The sequence below is a fragment of the Miscanthus floridulus genome, chromosome 12 (assembly GCF_019320115.1).
Source record: "Miscanthus floridulus cultivar M001 chromosome 12, ASM1932011v1, whole genome shotgun sequence".
NCBI classification, from domain to species: domain Eukaryota; kingdom Viridiplantae; phylum Streptophyta; class Magnoliopsida; order Poales; family Poaceae; genus Miscanthus; species Miscanthus floridulus.
The window spans coordinates 13,195,574-13,208,951 of NC_089591.1; the positions used below are offsets into that span (position 1 = coordinate 13,195,574).

The window sequence follows — 13,378 nt, forward strand, 5'->3', positions numbered from 1 at the left end:
CTTTGCGCAATCCCAGATTACGTTTTCACTTTTTGAAAGCGTAAACCATCTCTGTTTAGATCTATAGTGCGCCTTCTCAATTTTAAAAGTGTATTTATGGTTATGTTTAATTACAGATTTGCCACTGAACTTGTTTGGCTCATAAAAACTACGTTTTAGGTCCGATTTTATCTGTTCAAGTTGGGTTAGGTTCGTAATTAAGTAATCTATATGTTTATGACACTGATAATCATGTTTTCCACTTTTAAAATTTGTGGGTAGATTTAATTGATTAAATTGCTATGGGAAATCTTATTTAATTCATAACTTTCACGTTTTAGCTCTAATTTTCGTGATCTTCGCGTCTGTGTGTTCATAGCGAGCCGTAGATTCGTTTTATAAACCTTTCACCTTGTTTTCATACTATTGGTGTACTATTCTAATTATAGGCTTGTTTGTTTTGCATGATTGTCTCTGGATGCGTGTTGTTGCTATGATGATCGAGTATAGACTGTGAGCAATTCACGGGTGATCCAGAGTAGTACTTTGACGACCAGGACCAGCAGGGAAACTTTGAGCAAGGCAAGTATAGCATGGAATCTCCTTGTCCTATTCACCTTTTAATTATTTAGTCATGTGCATGTTTCTAATTTGATATCCGTAAGGATCTCCTAGTTATTGTTACCTTGTACCTTGAATACCGATGGGTTATACCTGCATATGGGTAGCTCCTAGCACTCAAATTGACCATACATGATCTGAATGATGATTAAGGGTTCTATGGAACAATGATAAAACTTGCTCTTAGCAACCGGACGATAGGGCAAGAGAGCAATTTGCTTTTATACAAGATGCTCTTGGCCCTCCATAAGGACTTATCTATTGGCAAAAGCTGTGACGTACAGTACAACCGAGGGTGCCACATGGCTGGCTTTAGCTTAGTAGTATGATCTTTTCTAGCTTGATAGTAGTTACCCAAAAGGGCGCAAATGGGGCCTGCCGAGCTGAGTATAGTGCGGCCTCTGTCCCTATGCATATAGCCTGCGTGGAATGTGCCATTCAGAAGGGGGCTCTATATTCCCTTGCCGAGGAAACCTAGCGGTTACTAATTTGTTAGGGAAACCTTTGAAAGGCTTCATAGTGAACCCTGCCGACCTCCCTAGGGAGGGGGTCAATATATTAGCTATCTCGGGTGAAAGTGTAAATCACGGCTCTCGGGTAAAGATGTACAAACTCTGTAGAGTACTAAAAACTATTATAACAGCCGTGCTCACGGACACGAGTGGCCTAGAAAACTGACGGAATAGTTGATCACTTGATAATGATGATGACAATTCGAATGTTGAATATTATTCCTGTTTATGATCACGTGGTTTAATTAGAGCTTAAGCACAACTAAATGCTAATATAGTGCTAAAACCTTGACTTACTAAAATGCTAACCACAGTATACCAGTGTCAGCCTTCCGAGCTTCAAAAACCCATGTTGTTCTTGTTGAGTACGAGATGTACTTACGCTTGTTTATTTTTATTATTTGGATAAAATCCCGGATGGGTAATAGAAGGAAGTGTTTATGAGGACTACCCTAAGGATTTCTAGACTTGTGCTTCACCAGTCAACGTGCCTGTGGAGTTTGAGGCCCTCGTGGAAAGTAGTTACCTAGTTCTTCCGCTTTCATGGTAGATTTGTTATTATTGTGCATGATGTAATAAACATTGTGATGATACTCTGTAATTTGTTAGCTTGTGTGCGCGACTGATCTTGGGGCGCACATAAGATTTATGCATCCCATTTTATCCTTAAAATCGGGTGTGACACTAGCACTTGGTCTATCTTACTAGATGGCGATTAGTCTTTCTTCAGGTGGTATATTTCTTCAAAAGAAATATTTCCTTTGAACCTGCTGTAGCAAAAGATCATGGTGTTTTATTATTTATGTTAGTGAAGTTTCATGGTCTACAGTTTTAGCAGCTAAAATTTAGAAGTAATCATGGTAACACTTTTGTCTATTTTTGGTGTTGCGTGTATGAACAGCCTTTTTTCCTCTGTAAAACTGACAAGGTTGTCTGAATACTAAAGAGTTCTGGTCAACATAATGAATGTAAAACTGAGAGCCTTCAATTTTAAGATTCCCATACGGACAATAAAACTGCTCCAAAGTGATGACAGCTTGAATTTTTCATGAAGGTAAATCACGTCAAAAAGTGTTATAAGAATACTTGATGATCAAGCTATGTATGCAGCAGATGGCCATATATTTGCTGTAGACATTATGGAACCGTATACAGTTCAGTGTGATGAATACATAATGGCAAGCTAATACTTAAATTGTGGTCTAATATTATTTCTTTCCTATTGCATAACTGTCCAACAATTATTGGAGTTTGGTTGGCCACCCAATTTTCATGGTGCTCAAGATATATCCTTGAGCTCTCCGCATTTTGTATCTGGAACAATAAAGGAAAATGCTATTTTGCCAAATCTAATAAGTTTTAGGCATAGGCATATATCAGCTAGAATGGGAGAGAGTTAGTGTTGAAATGTGCTTCACTGTTGAGAATGTAATTAGCTGATGAAATCTTGTAAAAACATGGCTATGTGCAGTCGCAAGGCTAGCTGAAAACAATTCCATTTCCTCAAAAATTAAAAAAAAAGAAAAAAGGGGAACAAAGAAAATTTTTTGAGAACATGTGATTGGCATGCATTCACTAGAAGCGTTTTGAAATGTCCATTCACTAGAAGGTTGATACCAAATCAGTATACACACACATGCATGGTGATGTATATGAATGACAAGTATTTCCATAAAATTCTAGACATCAAAAGTGTGTATTTGGTGCGCATGCCATTGAGTTGATATCATGTTATTGGCGACATAATTATATGATCTGTCTTACTTTTGTGTCGGACGTATCAAAATATTCGGTGGGTTTATTGCGATTCTTATTCACAAGTTGAAGTGCGCGTGCACAAAACCCACTACCCGAGTTCGGAGATTGACTCTTATTGTTGGGGTAATGACAACCAATCTTCTCCTAGATGTACCTATAGTTGTAGCTGATCCATACTTCCAATCTAGGAAGGTGATTACAAGATAAACCACTTACCATCTTCATCTATTTGCCTGTATTATCTTTTCAAACTTCTTCCCTTGTCTCAGGTCACAGCTAAATAAAATGACAATTCATTTGAATAACTTTTCCATTGGATTTTAAATAATATACATCCTTCCCTATCCAAATTCTTGTGACTACTATTATTTCATCATATTACGTAGTTGTGGTTAAGTAGCAGTCATCAAGAAACAAAAGCAATACAAACATATCATTTTGTCTATTTAGAGGACAAGGCGTACTAGTTGATGGGTACATAAACTTGCAAGTGACAAGCATACAATTGTTTGATGTGGTATTTTGTGGATGCATTTGTGGGCTCCAAACTATCAAAACCGATAGTAAAACATGAGCTGCTTGATAATTTCTTTATCAGAAGCTTAGGATATGTTACTCCATCCGTTACTACAGAATTGACAAATCACTGATGGACTATCACTGCCGGTTGTTTTTGAGCTTGCAGTAATTGAGTATCACTGCCGATTCATGACTTCAACCAACAATGATAGAGGCCGACAGTGATAGGAGAACTATCATTGCCGGTTCGTGGCTTCAACTAGCAGTGATAGGCATGGTAGTTATCCCTGCCGGTTTAAGCAACAAACTGGCATTGATAGTCTACCTATCAATACCGGTTGATAGCGGTTTTGCACAAAAATTTCATAACTTTTTTATACGAGATCGGATTAAGATAAAATTTATATAAAAATTATAGAGTTAAATAGATCTAAAACTTTATTGTTGATAATTTTTTAATTTGAGATGATTTACAAGTCCAAATATTTAATATAAGTTCTCAGATCAAATTTGACTTGATTAACAATGTTGAATGGAGACAAAGTCAACATAAAATTTGTAGTGCTCGATGAAATCTACAACTTTGCAGTTAACAACTTTTTCATTTGAAATTATTTTGAGTGTCAAATATACAATATAAGATTCAAAAATATGTGGTTAATTGAAAGAATAGCTTCTGCTATATAATTGCATGTGTCGCGTAGCTCAGCTGGTATGTGCGCTCGAGGGAATGTGAATGTTAAGGCCTCGAGTTTGAATGCTGCAAACAACATATCATATTATCACCTATCACTACCGGGTGATGAGCGACCCAGCAGTGATGGTCTATTCTATGGTAGTGGTCATGGTTTGGATACATTTCTTTTTGCATCAGTTAGGCTTCTATTAGATTTTTTTAGTTTATATTAGGTCACTTAGCTCAATGCGAGGACCCAATATTGCAAGTTCCAATATTTGTGAATTTTTGTTTCAACTGTCAAGAATCATGCATGTCTAAGAATCCCAGTGTTTTGAATGAATTAAGCACTTATTTTTTTGAATGCCATCTTGCCTAAGCTATTTGGTCAGTAATTTAAGTGTCTTCATGTCTATCTAAACCTCATAGCATATCACATAGGTTCGGCATTTGGTAAGGGGGGCTTAGAAAATATATGAAGATGAAGCCACTAGCCTTGCTAGAAGTGGCTACTACTTGTTGGTCACTCTGGCTTAGGAGGAATGACATAATTTTTAAAAAGAATAAATTCTCTCCTTTGCAAGTTACCTTCATAGTTACACATTGGCCACATATATATGTGTTGTTCTCCAGAGGCATGTCTTATAGGATTTGCATGTGGAGGCTTTGCAGCATTTGGTATAGGTATAGGTGCCCAATGTTATCCTTTCCCTGTTACATGGGTGGCGATGTAGCAAATATGGGATTAATTGTCAACAGAGGGATTAGTTTTGTGTTTCTTGATAAGGAGAGGACATGAGGTCTATGTTCAAACCTTGTTACCATGGCCGCGCCTTATTACCATGACAATAGAACTGCTTTATAAATATGTACAGATACAATGGCAGCGAATGGCTGGTGTACTGAGTACTCTGGCATTCTTGTCTCGATAATAAAGCTTCTCTGGTTTCAAAATCGAAAAGGGATGGAAGGTAGTCTTTTTTGGCATAAAAATTAGCGCGTTCGGCAATCAGCATATATATAGACACCCTACTGCTGCCCTCTGGTTGCTATGACATGCTACTGCTAATCATTTCGTTCCTGTCAGGCGTCCCTTGGGAAATGGGTGGTATGTTCATTTATCTGTTTTTGTGTCTACGTGGTTCATGTCGACAATCATAAATTAAAGAGGCACTGCAAAGCCTGTAACAACCGATCGACATGCTTTTTCAGTGAATGTCCGTTACACAAAAACTGCAAGTAATGCAGAAAGCCAAAGAAGCTTTGAACAGAAGTTGTTGCATGGACTTTGTTGGTGAAAGTTAGGGCACGTGTTAGAACCTGACGCCCCGTAGTTATGCACTAGCAGCACTCGGATTTTTAATAAGATAGAATGATACAAGCTTACTTTGTACCGTATCATGAAGGGCAAAGATGAATTGCATTCAATAGTACGGAATAATTTTTACAGGCATGTGTTTCTATTTCTAACAGAGGTGGCTCTAACCTTGGCAGGAGGCACTGTAGCTACACATTCAACATTGGAAATCAATTTTTAGAGACAATTCCGTTAAAAAAACAGCCCAAAATGTATGCATTTTATGGGCGGTTTCCTTAAAAGAACCGCCCCTGAAATAGGATTTTTGGGGATGGACATCTTTACGGAATTGTCTCTAGAAGAGATAGGGTTTCAGGGAAGGTTCTCTTAAGAGAGCCACGTTGGATATCTAATAATAGGGGCGGTTTTTTAAACAGGACTTTAAGATCATTTTTTTTACCGTTAGCAAAATCATTTCTGTACTAGTGATAAGGGTTCTTGTTACCAGGTGCCTTGAATCGTCAGTGGTAGCCTTTGACACTGTTGCTTTATGACCTATCAGCAATAGGAGGAGCCATCAGTCCCGGTTGGCCACCACCAACACCAATTCTTGCAATAGTAGCCAAGAGCTATTATCACGTAATGGCTTGCAGCTTCCCAACCCGAGTTGCATAATATCATGAGCGTCATTTTCACCTAGACAGCTACTTCTCTATTAATATGGCTATATATAGCGTTCCCCATGTGTATCTTTGGTTATCAACAACACAAGCCCTCAACTAATCAGCTATCAGGGGTGAGTCCTTCTCTTTCTGTGAGCCCATCAGTTTTATTTTGTTCGGTAGGATTCAATATATAATTCCCTTTTATTGTGTCAGAAATTGAAGGCTAACATGTACACTCGCATCTAACATATAAGCAGATGAAGCCTACAATGGTGGCACTGCTCATTTTGATGAACATGATGTGCAGTATTGGATACTTTGATCATGCAAGTTTTCTTGGAACAAAGGCCCAAGAAACCACCTTGCAGGCAAATTCATATGGAGGCAATGAAGGAACCCATTTTACCAAGGGCATAAATCTTGGAAGGAAGCTGACGGAGACGGCGCGCGACTCTCATCCTCGAGATGTCTGCTGCAAAATGTCCTCCAATCCTTGCAAACTGATATATGCTTGTTAGAGATATATGCTTGCATTCCCATGCATATGGAGGACGGATATCCAATATATAGACACGGTATGTTGCATCAGCAGGTTCTTAAGTCCCTTGTATCATCTGGGTTTAGACCTATCTAAATAATCTCCGGGGTCATGAAATGCCGTGTAGTATTGTACTGAGCGTACGCTCAATATTAAACAATAAATGAAAATATGTCCTGTGTGTGATAATAAGTCACTCAGATAAATCCATATTGATGATGAGGTTCTTGGTCAAAGAACCTTTGGCCATCGTTAAAAGTATATACTGCTCTTTGCCTCTACATCATCACGTTCTTTTTCTACATTGAGAATAATAATAATTACTTTAAAACAAGAAAGAAATTTATCATTGATTGGTTATCACCCCAAGAAAACAGGTAAGGGTCAATCAACATATTAGATCGATGGCCCCAGTGGCATTTCTTATGATGTGTTTTGGAAAATATTCAATATGCAGTGATGTTCAAGAAATTTTGATGACTCGTCAGCTAAATCAAATTTTATGTTGCCAATTCAAATATTTGTGTGTATCTATGCATGGAAAGTTTTTAGTGCCCAACTGAGATCGTTCAGGATACACCTGCAAGGGGCCAGATCAGAGCTGTAACACCCTAAATTTTACAACATTTTTAAATAGGGGAAATTGATTTGTTAACCATTTTATGGGCATTTGAATTTAGGAAATAATAATTTTATTAGGAATAAAATCAAATATAGGTCGACAACCATGAATGTGCATACATGCCACTGCATACTATTTTGAATTGCTTGGTTTGAAGTCGGATTTCGAATTGAGTTGAAATTGCATTTTGAACTTGCTTTGAAGAAAAATTAGAAAAAGAAAAGGACAAATTCTTTCTCCTTCCTTTGTTCGTGGCCCACTCCATTTCTTTCCGCGCGGCCCATTTTCTTTTCTAGGCCGCTGCTTTCCTTTTCTCCCTGGCGTAACGCGCGGCCCAGCGCTGCAAGCCGCCGGCCCACGCATCGCTCGGCCCAACCGCTCCCGCTGACCGCGCAAGCGCTTTTCCCCGCTGCTGACCAGCCGGGCCCACTGGTCAGGCTCTTCTTCCTCGCGTCGTAACAGAGCCGGACACCGTCTCCGCGACCGGGAGTCCGTGGCCACGCCGCTTCCTCCTCGATTCAGCGTGCGTCCCACGCCTCGCCCCTCTTAAATACCGCCCGAGCTTGTGCCGCCTCCCTATCCCAAACCCTAGAGCAAGCGCCGCCCCTGCTCTAGCCACAGCAGTCGTAGCCCTAAGCACCACCGCCGCCGAGTTTGTTTCGCGATTTTGTCGCGTCAACACCTCCGTAAGCACGTTGCCGAGCTTCGTGTCAGGTCTGCGAACTGCCGAGCCCCCTTTCCCTCTTTCTCACGCTCTGTTTTGTTTACCCCGTGTCGTTGGGTTGTACAGGAGCTCCGCCGTCAGCCACCCCGAGCCGCCCGTCGTCGTCACGCCTTCTCCATCCGTGAAAAGCCTATTGGTGAGTTCGCGATCCTCTCCTCTCGCTCCCGTACTTCTCCCGAGTCTAACCGTGGCCTCAATCGCCGGATTCGTGAACTCCGGTGAGCCCCCCTGCTTTCTGGCCATGGCGCCGCCGCGTTCGGTCCTGTTGCCGACCGGCCAGCCTTCTTCTCCCTCGGCTGGCAAAATTGCAAAAGAGACCCTCTCCTATTCCCTAATCTAACCCATAGTCCAAAGCGCGTTTCCAGATTTCGTTTTCTCTTTATAAAAGCGTATTTTGGTTCGGTTTTATTGAAATACGTTTTCAATTATTTACAGATTTGCCATTCAACTTGTTTTAGCCATAAAATCTCCGTTTTAACTCCGATTAGATCCGTTCAAGTTGCGTTGGGTTCGTAATTAAGTAATCTAGACATTTACGCTACTGTAAAGTAGGTTTCCAACTTTTATAATTCGAGCTTAGATCTAATCTATTATTTGTCTATAGGAAATCTTGTTTAAACCATAACTTTTCCATTTTAGATCCGATTTTTGTGATCTTCGCGTCTGTGTGTTCATAGCGAGACGTAGATTCGTTTTCCAAACTTTTCGTCTTGATTCTTTGCTGTTGGTGTACTATTCTAATCTGTAGCCTTGTTTGCTTTGCATGATTGCTCCTGGATGCTTGTATGTTGCTGTGGTTATCGAGTATAGGCGGTGAGCAGTTCTCGGAAGATCAAGGGTATGACTTTGACGAGCAAGACCAGCAAGAGTACTTTGCTCAAGGCAAGTATAGCATGGGATCATCCTTGTTTCCTATTCACTTTAATTCATTAAATTCATGTTGCATGTGTCTTCTTGATAGGAATTTCCTAGGATTGAACTATTGCCTTGTCACCTATGGGTTATGCATTCGGGTAGCCTTGCTAGAGCTCAAGTGAACCATGATCTTGTAACTTGACTAATGGTATATGCAATAAACATAAAATGTGACTTTTTAGCAACATGGAAACAGGGGGCTAGAGTGTTTAGCTACTTTCTAAATGCTTCAGATTCCACTCCCTAAGGACTTATCTATAAGTGATCATCCGGGACTTACAGTACAGCTATGAGAGCTACATGGCTCTGGCTTTAGCTCAGTATGAGGACTTTTTCTAGCTTGTTAGTGGTTCCCATTATTGGCGTAAGAATGGCTTGACGAATCGGGTATAGGACAGCCTCTACTCTTATGTGTATAGCCGTGAAGGAATTATGCCATTTAACAGGGGGGTTCCTATAACTGTTTGTCGAGTGAATCCAATGGCCCTAACTTGTTAGACGAACCTTTGAAAGGCTTCATAGTGACCCCTGCCTGCTCACCTTGGAAGTGTTTTGGGAGTTATAAACCCGGGCATATGGGAATCATGACTCACAGTGAAAGTGTACAACCTCTGCAGAGTGTAAAACTGATATATCAGCCGTGCTCACGGTCACGAGCGGCCTTAGAACATTTATGGAATAGATGATCACTAAGTAATATCTGTTTATGCTACTCATTACTCATGTTTACATCTGATCATGTGTTCTACTTTGGGGACTGAAACACCTTGATGCTACTCATAAGCTAAAATTGTGACAACTAAAAGCTGACTGCTGTTAAGCCTGTGTCTAGCCTTTTGAGTCTCATGAACCCCGTGTTACACTTGTTAAGTACGACATGTACTTACGCTTGTTTATTTTCATTATTTGGATAAAAATCCCGGATGGGTAACAGATGACCTTGAGAATGATGATTTCCCTGAGGACTACTAGACTTGTGGTCAACCAGTCGATGTCCCTGTGAATTGGAGCTTCCGCAATAGATCTTTATATTATTTTCCGCTATACTTATGTAATAACTCTGTCTTATTCATGGTGTAATAAACATTGGTGATGATACTATTCATAATTTGTCGGCTTATGTGTGTGACTGATCTCTAGGCGTATATAAGGTTTTGCACCCCATTTTATCCTAAAAATTGGGTGTGACAGATTGGTATCAGAGCCGTGTTGACTGTAGGGCGCAAGCCTAGTTAGCAATGGTCGTTTTAGCTTCTTTTGCTTCACTCATTTCATGCTTTCTATCTCACCCTTGTTATTTGCTAAAGTTTTATGCTTCTTTTGCCTTATTCTATTATGAAAATTACTGCTTCTAATCTAACCTAACTAAATCTAATTCTATAGATGCCTCGTGCCCACAAGACTGCCCGCATGAGCACTAGAGGGTATTACCCACCACAAGGTTTGTCCATGGATCCTGAGGAGGAAGAACCTCAGGAACAGGAGTTGGATTCGCCAACACCGCCAACGCCTGAGTCCACACCTGAGCCAGCCCAGGATGACCCTCAAGAAGTTGAGATCGTTGACTTGTCCAAAAACGAAGAGGAAGACATTGTTGAAGAGGATGAGCCGATCCCGCCATTGGGGTGGACAATAAAGGTGTGGTATAAGCCGAGATGTGAATTCTCTGTTTCACATCACCGACTCATGAGCTTGCTTTAGACCTACTACAGTGATTGGGATGCAGCTGTAGAATACGCTTGTGAAGAGCATACACACCCTCTTGAAGACACCTACTGGAAGGTTAGGGTGTGCATCACCATCAAGGATGAGCAGAAAGATGCGTATCAGCTGGATTCAAACTACGCACACCATGGTCACCGCGCTACCATGGAGGACGGCATAGAAGATGTAGCCGCTAAAGCTTGCATAGGCCTCCGTGGTCGCCGATTCGAGGTCATGAAGGATGATCAATATCGATTCCTTCCTCATCAACACCCAGAATTGGGATGGGCGATGATGGACCCGCAGGGCACGGATCCAACCACGGAAGCGATGGTACACTTTGGTTATGAGTCTGTGTTAAGGATTCGCCGATTGGAGGATCAATTGAAGGCTCAACAGAAAGCAATCAAGAGGCACCAGCAAGTGATAGACGAACAAAGGGTGTGCCTCAATTTGCCAAAGATGTATGAGGAGCTTCCTCATAAGTATCGCCCCTAGATGTTGGAGTCCCTCTTTATGTAATAACACGATAGTAGAACGAGTGAGTCGAGTCGGGTCGAGTTTTAGTGCGGTGTGAACATTGTGTGTTTAGTTGATTTGTTCTTATGTTTATGCATGAGTTGGATCTTTGTAATGTGTGCTGGAACTTTGTGGGTATGTCCGTAAGTTTCATATTTAAGAATACTAAAGTTTGGGTCAATAAATACATAGTTGGGTTTGTTACATCTCGCTCTTTCGGAATCTGTTTTTCAGAGCAGTCTGCCTTTATCTTAATGCCGAATAAAATATACACGACCAAAAATTATGAAATTGTTGTGGGAATAAGTAGACTTAATTATATTTCCAATGCCTCCGGAATCACCCCAATATCTGATCTGATTCGTGAGATATCTCTGTTTCAAGTTAAAGTTACTGCACAGTCTGGAATCTAGAACAGTTTCGGTTGTATCCTATTTTTGAGTAATCTAACGACAGAATCTGCGAAAGTGGTCTGAATAAAAGTTGTAGAAAATTTCGTAAACTTTCCAACCATATAAAGTACACTCTATTCGGATTTCTAGAACTCGAGATATGACTGTTTTACAGAGCTGTTGTTGTTGAGACTCGTCCAGAAAATTTTCAGAATGTATTCTAACTTGGAGATTTCTGAATTTTGAATATTTGATAAGCAGATGTCTGGAAGAGGAAGAGGCCAAGGTCGTGGAGGTGTTCCCCCGCATCCACCACCACCACCACCGACTATTGAACAAATCTTGGCAATACAGACGCAGCTCATGCAAACGTTGGTGCAGAATCAACAGAATCAACAGGGTGGTGGAGCACCACGTGATAAGCGTGGTGAATTCTTGAAGGGTCATCCCCCGGTGTTCTCTTGTGCCACTGATCCACTGGAAGCAGATGATTGGCTTCGTGCAGTAGAGAGGCAGCTCAACATAGCTCAATGTGATAATCAGTAGAAGGTGTTGTACGCTTTAGGACAACCTCAGGGAGAAGCTCAGGACTGGTGGGAGTCATTCGAGTATGGACGTCCTGCCAACGTTCCTCCTGTTACCTGGCAGGAGTTCAAAGAGAATTTCAGATCTTATCACATACTAGAGGGACTGATAGAGCTCAAGCAAGAGGAATTCAGAGCTTTGAAGCAGGGATCCATGTCTATCGCTGAGTACCACGACAAGTTTGCTCAGTTGTCACGTTATGCTCCTAATGAAGTGGCTGATGATGCTGATAAGCAATGCCGCTTTCTCAAAGGTCTGTATGATGGTCTATAGCTCCAGCTTATGTCAAACACCTACCCCAACTTTCAGACGCTGGTGAATCGTGCTATTGTTATTGACAACAAGCGCAAGGAGATGGAGGCCAAGAAGAGGAGGCTTCAGGGTCAGGCCTCTGGGAGCAATACTCGTCCACGTACCAATCCTCAGCAAGGTTTCCAGCAGAGGTTCCAGGGACCTCCCAGTCAATGGAATCATGGTCAGTACCCTCAGCACAACCCTAACCAGCAGCAAGTTAGCAATGCACGTCCTTAGCAGCAGAGTGTTCCACAGACACCATGACAGGGAACCCCCAACAGCACCCCCATGAAGACGAGTGCACCTAGTACCCCCAACGTATGCTATCATTGCGGAGAAGTTGGCCATTATGCTAATCATTGCCCCCAGAAGCAGAATCAACAGACACCTTAGGGTCAGCAGAGTAATCAGAAGGGAACGCCGCAGAAGCTAGCACCCAACACAGGAAGGGTGAACCATGTGTCTACCGAGACGGCGCTTGCAGAACCAGAAGTCATGCTTGGTATGTTCAACGTCAACTCAACCCCCGCCACCGTTCTTTTCGATTCTGGAGCTTCGCATTCATTCATATCGCAAGCATTTGTTAGAAATCATAGCATACCATTATGTGCCATGCAAAATCCCATATTAGTAAACTCACTAGGTGGGAGTATGCAAGCTTCATATCGTTGTCTGCCGACTAGTTTAACTTTAAGGGGGGTAGAGTTCAAAGTGAGCCCCATGGTGTTGAGAGCATCTGGTATAGATGTGATTCTGGGTATGGATTGGATGATGAAACAACAAGCAGTGATTCAGTGTAAGGAGAAGGTAGTTGTGGTGACCGCACCGAATGGAGAAAGAATCAAGGTTGATGTTGTAATACAAGCACAACCAACCGCCATAGTGAACCGGCTTGATGATAGCGGCAACAAGGAGGACCCAGTGGTGGATGAATTTCCAGATGTGTTCCCCGATGATTTGCCAGGTATGCCGCCTGACCGTGATATTGAGTTTATTATTGAATTATTACCTGGAACTACACCTATAGCTAAGCGTCCATATAAAATGGGGGTTAAAGA

The 13,378-nt window shown here is 41.4% G+C and overlaps 1 long non-coding RNA gene and 1 pseudogene across 1 annotated transcript; both read left to right on the forward strand.

The window, feature by feature from the left end:
* LOC136495564 (ABC transporter G family member 25-like) overlaps positions 1-13,378 on the forward strand; it is a 92,402-nt pseudogene that overhangs the window by 72,565 nt on the left and 6,459 nt on the right.
* Positions 6,082-6,771, forward strand: LOC136498321 (uncharacterized). Its single transcript, XR_010769564.1, has 2 exons — positions 6,082-6,158; positions 6,285-6,771. It is a non-coding gene; the product is annotated as an uncharacterized lncRNA (long non-coding RNA).